The sequence below is a fragment of the Marmota flaviventris genome, chromosome 2, assembly GCF_047511675.1.
Source record: "Marmota flaviventris isolate mMarFla1 chromosome 2, mMarFla1.hap1, whole genome shotgun sequence".
Classification (NCBI taxonomy): Eukaryota; Metazoa; Chordata; class Mammalia; order Rodentia; family Sciuridae; genus Marmota; species Marmota flaviventris.
In genome coordinates, this window is record NC_092499.1 from 15,264,265 (window position 1) to 15,274,844 (window position 10,580).

Here is a 10,580-nt window from a genome sequence, read left to right on the forward strand (position 1 = left end):
TGTGGAATCTTCTTGTTTAGCTCTAAATGTCTTCTAATATTTAGCTTTCCTGATCTCAGTAAAACACAAATGCTTTTGTTGCTAGAAAGCCCCCCATCCATCAAGCTGCAAGCCACTAGGATTCTCCAATCACTCCTTTGCATTTGAAGAGGTGTTATAATGTGGTGGTTAATGGGCTAGGTATGGACTCAGTCTTGGATTCAAGTCCTAGTTCTAACACTTACTAACTGTGTGACTTTAATCACATTTTTAAAATAATGGACACAATACCTTTATTTTTGTTTATTTTTACGTGGTGCTGAGGATCTAACCTAGAGCCTCACATGTGGGAGGCAAGCGCTCTACTGCTGAGCCCCAGCCCTAGCCTCATTCTCTAATCACATTTTTTAATCTGTGTGGGCCTCAGGATCCTCATCTGCAAGATGGGTATGATAGCACTTAACTCATTAGGTTTGGAAATTTTGAAGGATTAAATGAGATAATTCTTATAGTGCTTGCTGTGTAGTCAGCTCTCAATGTCAGTAGTGGCTGTCATCATCATTATTATTTTCAATATTCAAACATCCTTTCCACTATCATCAATTAGCCTAACCTAAATTCATTCATTAGATTCTACAGAGGAGGATGATTTTAACAGGAGATAAATAGCCATTTTGGTTAAGGAGAAGGGAAAAGGGCCAGCAGCTAGAGGGGACTGTTCACAGTCTTCGGGACACAGCGTGGGTCACTTAAGATGGGAAAGTGGAATGAGAAATAAAGCTGACCATAGCATAGTGTTCATAAAATTAATTATTACCTACACAAAGCCACAAGAGAGAGCTTTTCAGATAGATATGAGATTGTGAAACCTACCATATAGGAAAATCATGGGAGCGGGGAATGGAGAATTCTGAAGAATTCAAAAGACTTAATACCTAAAGGGGAAGACCTTTATATTTTTAATCAGTTGGGGTTCTTTGGCAAAGATCAGAATCCACTCTAGGGAGTTTAAGCAGAAAGAAATTTGGTACCCATTGCTTGTTTTTAGGGTTGAGGAAGTCCTCTGAAATAACTGTCCAAACCAACTCATAGAACCAAGTCACTGCAGAAACTGCATCCTGCCTTTTGAGCAACAGGAAGCTGCCTGCCAGTTATGTAGCTACCATTATAGCTGACATCTTGAGAGCCAGACTGCCACAGCTATCATCAGAGATCTGTCACCATTAGGGAACCACCCCTATCAGGAAGCCGCTGTGATCAGGGGTCTTCACCAAGCTGCCATGTCCCAAGCTCTGGCACCACATAAAGGCTACACCAGCAAAACAGATGGCCCATGCTCTTATTTGACACCATAAGGCTAGTTACTACACATTGGAACCTGTTGGCCCTGTTGAAGAAATGTTCGGTGACTCCTCCATCCAGCTTGCCAGTAGAAACAGCAGCAGCTCAGAAGTGAAGCTGCAATCAACCAAGTGCAAGGTGAACACCTGAATTGTATTTAGAGCTTTGCCCCCAGCAAACCTGAAACCATTTGTGGGGTTCCAACTCTGCAGCAGAGAGGACACACTGAAAGGAGGCTGGACTCACTAAGTGCTGATCCACCTGGTCCACGACAGAGCACGCCTTTGGCTACTAAATGTTCAGATATAGTCTGTTTCCAAAACTGAAGCATCTGAGTAATAGCAGACAAAGAGACAGGTCTCACTAACACTCAAATACACTTGTCTGCTCCCGAAGGCGGGCCATGAACGTTAGAATACGCGTTACTTCAGTGACAATCTCTGGGCTACTGTTTATTTTTTTTCTATTAACCTAATCACATCCCAGTCTTGATATCCCTCAACCTGTGGGCGGAAGGATAGTTAATCAAGTGGAAAATTTCTTTTTAAAACATTAGGGGGCTGGGGTTGTAGCTCAGTGGTTGAACGCTTGCCTTGCCAGTGTGAGGCACTGGGTTCGATGCTCAGCACCGCATATGAATAAATAAAGATCCATCAACAACTAAAAAAAATAAAAATAAAACATTAGGGATAAGGAGGAAAGAATAAAAAGGAAAATTATTAATTTATGTAAATAAGACATAGAGAGTAAGAAGAAAATGAGTAGCTCCTACAGTCCTCATTTTTGCTATTAGGAAGTGTCGTAGTTGATATTTATAACTTCCTTCCTCTATTACTCATTCTGTGGAGTCTTCCTTCCACTCAGTTGTTCAAAAGGCCAGACTTATTTGTCGTGACTTGATCTAAACCTTCATAAGTCTGTGGCCTCTGAGTTCTAAGGTTGCTGAAGTCTTCTCTAACTCTTGCCCCTTGGTGTGGCAGTCCTAGGAGGCACTCCAGAGTATAGACTGTCCTTAGCAACCTTCATTCTCCCTGATATTCAGGAACAACCATGAGGAGCCAAATTGTTGCCCGACAGTCTCAACTTTAGCCCAGTGGTGCCATGAGTTCCCCGACAGATGATCTGCCTCCCTCAAGTCCACCAACCTCTATAACAACCCAAACTTTGAGTTTGGGTTAATTTAGATTTAAGCCTAGTGACATAATAAGATCAAACCCACAATATTTATAGTTTATGTCAGGAAGGAATCTGTTCATATTTGTTAATTTTAGTTCAAGATAATTTAGCATCTTAGTTCAACAGGTCAGTTTTATTATTGTAAATAAAAATGATAATTGATTTAGATTTGTGATGTCTAAATTGAAATCTTTCCACATCTACGCAAAGTATTAGAGTACATAAGAGAACTTATAGCTCAACATCATTATAAAATTATAGTTATAAATTATATATACATATAAGATTCAATATGGCTTATTAAATTTACAAGAATAATACAAACACTTGGGTGGTTTTCTGTTAAGATAAATGCTTGAGTTATGTCAAAAAGAAAATATATCAAATATATAAATGTAGTTTAAATGTTTCAAAGGGTTTTAACTGAATTTATAAAATGTCCTTGCAAGTAATTTTCAAAATTCGCTAGCTTTATGTATAGAATAATAAGATCTGTAAGTTGAATCTAAGAGTTGACACGCCTTTTCTGCAAAGAACCAGATAATAAATATCTTAGGCTTTATAGGCCTTGTGTTCTAAGTTGAAACTACTCAGCTGGGGTGTAATAGCACAGCAACAGCAATAGACAATATGTAATGAACAGGTGTGGCTGTGTTCCAGGAAAACTTTATTTATACCAACAGCCAGGCAGACAGATTTGGTTCACCGGCTGTAGTTTGCTGACTTCTAAAAGATTGAATGTCCCATATCAGTGTAGCCTCAAGATTATTGAGTACATTTAAATAAATATTAGTTCTACTTCTAAAAAAAAAGATTGAAGATTTCTAAATGTATAAGTTTTTAAATTTGTAACTTCCATAAGTCAAATATTATAAAAACAAACATAACCACTCAATACTCTTTGCTGTGCACAAAAGCCATTCTCAAAGGCTATCTGAAAACTCACATTTAAATGAGTGTTATGGCCTTGAAGGTGATGTGATTCCCCAGAAAGAGGGTGGGTCTTGGAGTTTGAGGCCTGGTTTCTGTAGCTTTCCTATTTGGGGAAAGTCATATACCTTCTCATCTTCATAAGGAGAAAACTAAAATTGAAACTACCCTCATAGAATTGTGATATTCAAATGAGACATTCGGTAAAAATGTACATTGAAACTGGAAAGTGTTAACTGTCACAACCAAAGTACAATTTTATTTGTACAAATGTTGTTCCATAAAATGTAACAAGAATTTTGAATAATTTACCATATTTGGCACTTGAATAATTTGTTTCTGGGCTGTAACTGATCTATGCACAATGTTCTTATAATTACAATGTGAACTACTATAATACTCAGAAATATTTCCCTCTAACATCAAAAATATTAATATCAACATTTTATAATTTCAACACATTCAACTTCTTTCTCAGGAAAAGCCAATTTTTAAGATTTAATTCATGTTTTCTTGTGCCACATTTTGCTGTGTGATTCCCGAATTAGGAAAAATTTTAGAAATCAGCCATTTAGTCCTACATGTTTAGAAATGAGGACACTGAGAAGTTCATAGGTTAATTGACTTGTCCAAGAGTACATTTTTTTAGAAGCACATTTGTCATTTAATTGTAATATCAATTAAAGGACAAAAACAATAATGATGGACTCTTTTTGAATTTGTGGGCCCTGTTTGGTGTATATATTCTGAACTTTACACAAATAATGCACTGCTAGACAGTGGATAAGTGATTTATAGCTAAGGATGCATAGCACAGTCTTCTCAAAGTCTATTGGAGTGAATGATTTGGAATCACAAGTAGGAAAAAATGATCATTCATTCCTTTGGGGTTCTATATTTTTTTCATCTCTACTATCATTCCTCTGTGGACTTTCTAGGATATATTGATAGAAGAAAGTAGTAAACAAATCAACTCTAGCATTCGTTTTCAGTGTTTGTCCACAGAGGATTTTCCTATTTCGTTTACTACTTTATTTTATTTGGTCTAATCAGCTCCTGGTAAGCAATTCTATGGAGGAAGATTATCTAAGGTATATTTTCATGCTGGCATCAAAAAACATTAATAGAAATTAAGTCTGGAAATCTCAACATGCTGAGATAAATTTATAACTGTAAAATATAATTTCCTTTCAGGTCTTTTCAAACGTGGAGGATTGAGAATGGCTCATTAAACTCAAATATTTACATAGTTTTGATAATGTCAGAAAAAGGAACTTAATTTCATTCTTTCTTTTCTCTTAATCCTGTTAAGAGTTCACAACACAATCTGCTAAGCTCCGTGTTCCTGAATTCAGGGGATGGGGATCTCTCATAGGCTTTTATGACTAGCATGGTTTATATTGAGTCCTTTCCTTCTCACCAAATTGCCATTCAGTAATTTCTATATGTGTAGAATACACACACATATGTTTTATTATAAAATTGGCATTATATGTTGGTGTGTAACCTACTTGTGCCACTTGCTACAGACGTGTTCTCAGATGATGGAGTGTTCTTTAGCTGCATTATATTTAATGGCTACGTGGTATTCCATCAACCAGATGAACCATCATTTATTTACCTACTCTGTTCTCGGGCCTTCCTTTCCAGTTTTTCACACTTATAAATAATGTTGTGATGAATATACATGTACATAAATCTTTATGCTCCTTTCTGACCATTTCTGTAAGATGAATTTCTGGACACAAAATTGCTGGGCCAACAAAATGTGAGTACTTGTAAAATTTCTTATACATAATAATCATGCTAATACCATTTATTGGACTTTGCTCTGGACGCTGTGGTAACTACTCTATAAACATAATCTCATTTCCTCCTCATGATAAATAGAGAAGTACTATTAATATCCACATTTTTAGAGGAAACTGAGGCTCTTGCCCAGAAAGTGGTGAACAAATGCCATGGTTGACAGACCTCCTGTTTAAACTTGAGTATGTCTGACTTCAGGGCTGATATTTTTAATCACCATGCTCTATTGCCACTTCCCTTATTGCAAAAATATCTTCCAAAAAAGATTATTACAATTTATATTTCTCCCAGCAATATATGAGTGTGTTTGTTCCCTTGTACTATTGAGGATTCTTTGATTACAAGTGAAGTTGAACAAATTTTTTTCATGTTTATTGGCCATTGGTACTTCCTTTGTGGATTGTCTATTCATGTCCCTTGCATAGAATACGTGTCTGAAATGTTTCCTTCTGAGACAGAGTCAGCTGATCTGAATTCTAATCACAGCTCTATCCCTAATTAGCTATGCCACGGCAGAAAAAAAAATCACCGCCGAGTTCTGGATCTTCATTTTTTCCAGTGGAAAGTGAGATGGTTAAATTAAATCATCCCATAACCTATCTCTAAAATTTTATCATTCCATCCATCAGCCCACCCACTCGTTCTCGATCCTTGTCACTGGCAAAGGTCACCTTGTGCAGTCTGTCTTCATTTGAGTATTTAAGAAGAGGCCCCTGTTCCAAAATATTCCTCCCCATCTTTGAGATGCCTGTGCTTGAAATCCCGCCCTATACTCCTGGGGGTCTTAAACAATTTGGTTCCACATTTCTTCTGTGTTTATTCTTCCTTCTTGAAGTTTTCTTTCCCTTTCGCGTGGCTTGTTCCTACCAGATTGCCTCTCGGTTTCTCTTTCCTCCTGTATCCTAAGATGTTGGGATTCCCCAGGTTTGCCTTTGACCCACCACTCTCAGCCAAAATGGTCTTATTTCCCTGAAGACGCCATCATGCTCCTGCCTCTGAGCCCTTGAACATGCCATTCTCTCTGCCATGAATGCTCCTCCTCCCTGTTGTTGCTGACCCGAGCTTCAGTGTGTCTTCTGGACACAGGAAAGCACCTGGCTAAAAGCTGGCCCATGTTTTTAGAGTTGGGCAGACAAGGATTTAAGTCCAGTTTGACCACATACTACACATAACCTTGGGCAAATTACGTGTCCTCCTTGACCTCTACTTCTTCACTATGTAATGGTAACGTGATATTGTATCCATTTTCTTTCAGAGCTTGGTATGTATTATTCCAAGACCTCCTAGCTTTTAGGGTCTGAGTTGAGCAATCAACTGAGATCTGGATTTGTTTCCCTGTTGTTTTTCTCTGGCAGTCTTTAAAATTCTGTCCTTCTGTCTGTTAGGTATTTTCATAATAATGTGCTTTGGTATAGGTCTGTTGTAATTCTGTATATTTGGGGTCCTATAAGCATCCTGTATTTGATTTTCCATTTCTTTTTAATTTTTTTTTATTTTTTTAGCTGTAGATGGACACATTATTTTTATTTATTTATTTATTTTTATGTAGTGCTGAGGATTGAACCCAGTGCTTCACATGTGCTAGGCAAGCAGTGTACCACTGAGCTACAACCCAGCCCTTATTTTCCATTACATTCTTAAGGTTTGGTTAATTTTCTGGTATTATTTCATTGAAAAGATTGTGCATTCCTTTGGTTTGTGTCTCTGAGCCTTCATTTAACTCAATAAATCATATTTGGTGTTTATATGTTATCCCCTATTTCTTGGAATTCTGTTCATGGGCTCTTAACATTTTTTCTCCATGGTCAACTTTATTTTCAAGATTATATACTTTGTCTTTGTGGCTAAAAGTATGTCTTGCAAGTAGTCTATTCTTCTGGTAACACTTTCCATTGAATTTTTAATTTGATTTATTGATTCCTTCATTTTGAGGATTTCTGCTTGATTTTTTTTTTCAGAATTTCTATCTCTTTATTGTAGTGATACTTCACTTCCTATATTTCTCTCTCTGATTCCATCCTTTACCTCTCAGTTTAACTATGAATAATATAAACTCCTTCTCTGACATTTTTTTCCACTGTGGTATTGATGGATTCTGTTGTTGAAGTATTTTGCTTTGTTTGGGGCAATTTGTTTTCTTGCTTTTTCATGCTGTTTGTGAGTCCAAACATCTAACAGTATGGATTTGAGGCAGCAGAGTTTCTACCCTGTGGACTTAGAGTGTCCCTGAAGGTTTCCATTACTCCACAGTTTAGCAAGGCACAAATAATAACAACAACCAATGCAAACAATATATAGCAATAAACCAAATAGTTCTTGCTATGACATCTACAATGTTAATTGTCACACTAAGCAGAAATGATGTGATCAGTTATTGTCTACATAAAAACAGTAAGTTTGCAAAAAAAATTATAGGGTATATCCTCATAGAGTTAATAAAATGAATGAGTAACAAAGCACAGTAAGAATAACAGAACAAAACTCATCATAAACAGTCTCCTAAAGGTATTTGCAATGCAATTTTATATATTCTCTCAACAAGTGGCTACCCCAAAATAATACCCTATAGGGGTTTGCAAAAAGTTTGCAAAATTTTGAATGGTGAACAAGGAGAGAGCAGAAGTAATGTAGGATGTGATCATAATGAGGGAGGAGGAGAGAAAGTAGAAGTGAAAAATTAAAGGAAAAGTGAAGGAGAGAACAATAGAGTTTGGCTGTTAGCTGAAGAAAAGAGAGAAAGAATCAAGGGAAATAGGTGAGTGAGAGAAAAAATATAAACATTAAAAAATAAAAATAAAAGAATACGAAACAAAACTGAAATACACAAATTAAACATCCTAGTCCTCAAAATTCTGATCCATGAAAAATAACTGCCTATAAAAAATGCTAGAAATGAGAAAAAAAGAAACAAATAGTTATAAGTGTCCATGAACCATTCAGGTCACAATTAAATAGAGAAAAGAAAAAAACAAAAACAAAAAAGATCTCCATGAAAAGTTAAAGAATTGTTTCCACTGGAGTTCAGAAATTTCTCAGCTTCCGTTTTCAGCAGCATTAGGTGGGGTGGGTGGGAGTGTGATATCTGTTCTACCCTCAGGGTGGGGTCACTGGAGTGTGAGAGGAGATCCCATTGGTGGAGCTCCTAGATGCAGAGTTCAGGTTCTTCACTGAATGGTGATTGTTCTGAGGATTTTAAATCAGTGCACCTCCAGGGCCCAGCAGTCTCCGGTCTATGCTGTGAGACTGCACCCCAGGGTTTCCCCTGATGCAATGGAAGAGTCAATCCTGATCCTTAGTCCCCTCCATCACCTGCAGACCCTGCATTTCCTGTCTCTCAGGTTCAGTCTTCAAACTCAGTCACTGCTGCCCTCCACACTTTCAAATTGCTGGCTAGATGCATCCATCCCAGCTGGTTCTGTGAGCCACTGGACGCATGGGAAGCTGGAAGGGTTTCCACAACCTGCATTCCCCTGTGTAAACCCCTCTCCACATTTGGTTTTCACTTGGTCACTTAGGTATTCTCCGTGTCATGTGGTGTGGGTTTGCTGGGTCTGTATTTTGGGCCAATCTTGGGTTTGCCAGGAATCGGCTCCCCAGCTCCATCCCCGCTTGCTGCAGCTCAAAATGGCCCCTTTCCCTGTCCTCTGTGGGCAGCTGGGAGAGAGGCAGGGGCTTTCCTGCACTAGGCTATTGTGCCGTATGCCTTTCAGGTTGGTGCCGCAGTGCCTTTGATCTCTGATGTCTCCATACAAGCCACAGCCCCCTAAAAATTCCCATTCCTCTAGCTCCCTTATCCCTCCCCTTGGCTTGTGGAGGGACTGCTCTGGCTTGTGCCTCCAGTGGCAGCAACAGGGCTGGTGTTGGGAATTTCTTCCTTATTTTATGATATCCAACCTCCTGAGTCCCTGATCTGCTTTGAATGTCCAGTATTAATTTCCAGTAAAGTCCTTCCTATTTTTTTTCACCCACCTTGCTGAGAAGCTGCCTATCTGCTCTCTTGGTTTCATGTCACAGAGAATTGAGGAAAGCGACCTTCTCTATTCTGCCATCTTGAAACCCTGAAGTGATAATGTCTACCCCTTAGAATTGTTATGAGAAGGAGATGAGATAATCCACAAAAAGCTAGGCACGAAATGCTTATTACGATTATGATTATTTAGCCTTCCCAGTACCTCAGGCATGCATCTATCTTAACATTAACATACAACATTATGAACATTCATTGTTTCACCTTAATTAGCACTATACCTGGCACACCATGGTGCTCGGTAGCCACTTGTTGATAGAACACATAAATTGCATTACTAATACCTTTAGGAGACTGTTTGTGGTGGTTTTTGTTCTATTATTCTTACTGGGCTTTGTTATTCATTCATTTTATTAGTACCCTATGAGGAATTTCTGTTCAACCTGATGTGTGAACAAAGCAAAATAAATTTGCTAAAATGATTAGATGTTTAGAATCAGAGAGCAAGGATGTCCAACCCAGAGAGACAATACAGCACCAGATAGGATGGTGAGATGGTGTCAAAGACAGACCTCACCTCTATGTGCCCCCAGGGAAGATGAAACTCTCCCCCAACACTCCTTCTTTTCTCCCTAATTCTAACCGAAGCTTCGGACATGTTGGTTAGGCATTGTGGGCAGGTTTGGGTCTATCCATGCACAAAAATACCTAACGTTGCCTCTTTCTCCTGAATGTCCCTCTCTGACCAACTGAGCACTAAAACATCTCAAACACACATGTTTGGAAAATGGACTCCCTGGGAAAGTGGCCAGAGGCCAGGATAGCAGAACAAGCAAGGAGAAGATCATATGGGAAGGAAGAGACCTCAGGCTTATTGAAAATTGAGATGTTTTTAGAGGAAGAAAAATCAATATGGACTATGAATCTTTTAGTATGGACCGATGGCAAAGAGCATCACAATAGTTTCTTAAAGATTTAAAAATAAGTGCCCATATATGTTAGTCGGTATTTCTTTAAAGGGAAAAAAAACTCTCAAGTACTATACTTCAAAAATATTTTAAAAGAGCAAAGTTGCTGCACATGGTTAAATCAAGGCCTGGTCACTCCCTTCAAGCTCTGCATGGTTTATCATCCACTCCAACAGCGTAGACTCCGGGTTCTCACTGAGACCAATTCTGGTACTAAAAGTAAATGTCCAGTCAGATGTACAAAAATAACACCCACCTTCCTTCCTCACCCCTCCACATCTCCCCCAAATCCCAATGATCACCCCAATAACACCTTCAGACCATGTATGTTATTGAATTTTGCTGTAAGAATGTCATTCCCTTCTCTGTTATCTTCCCACTGTTAATGACTCTCTAGGAAGACTCTACCC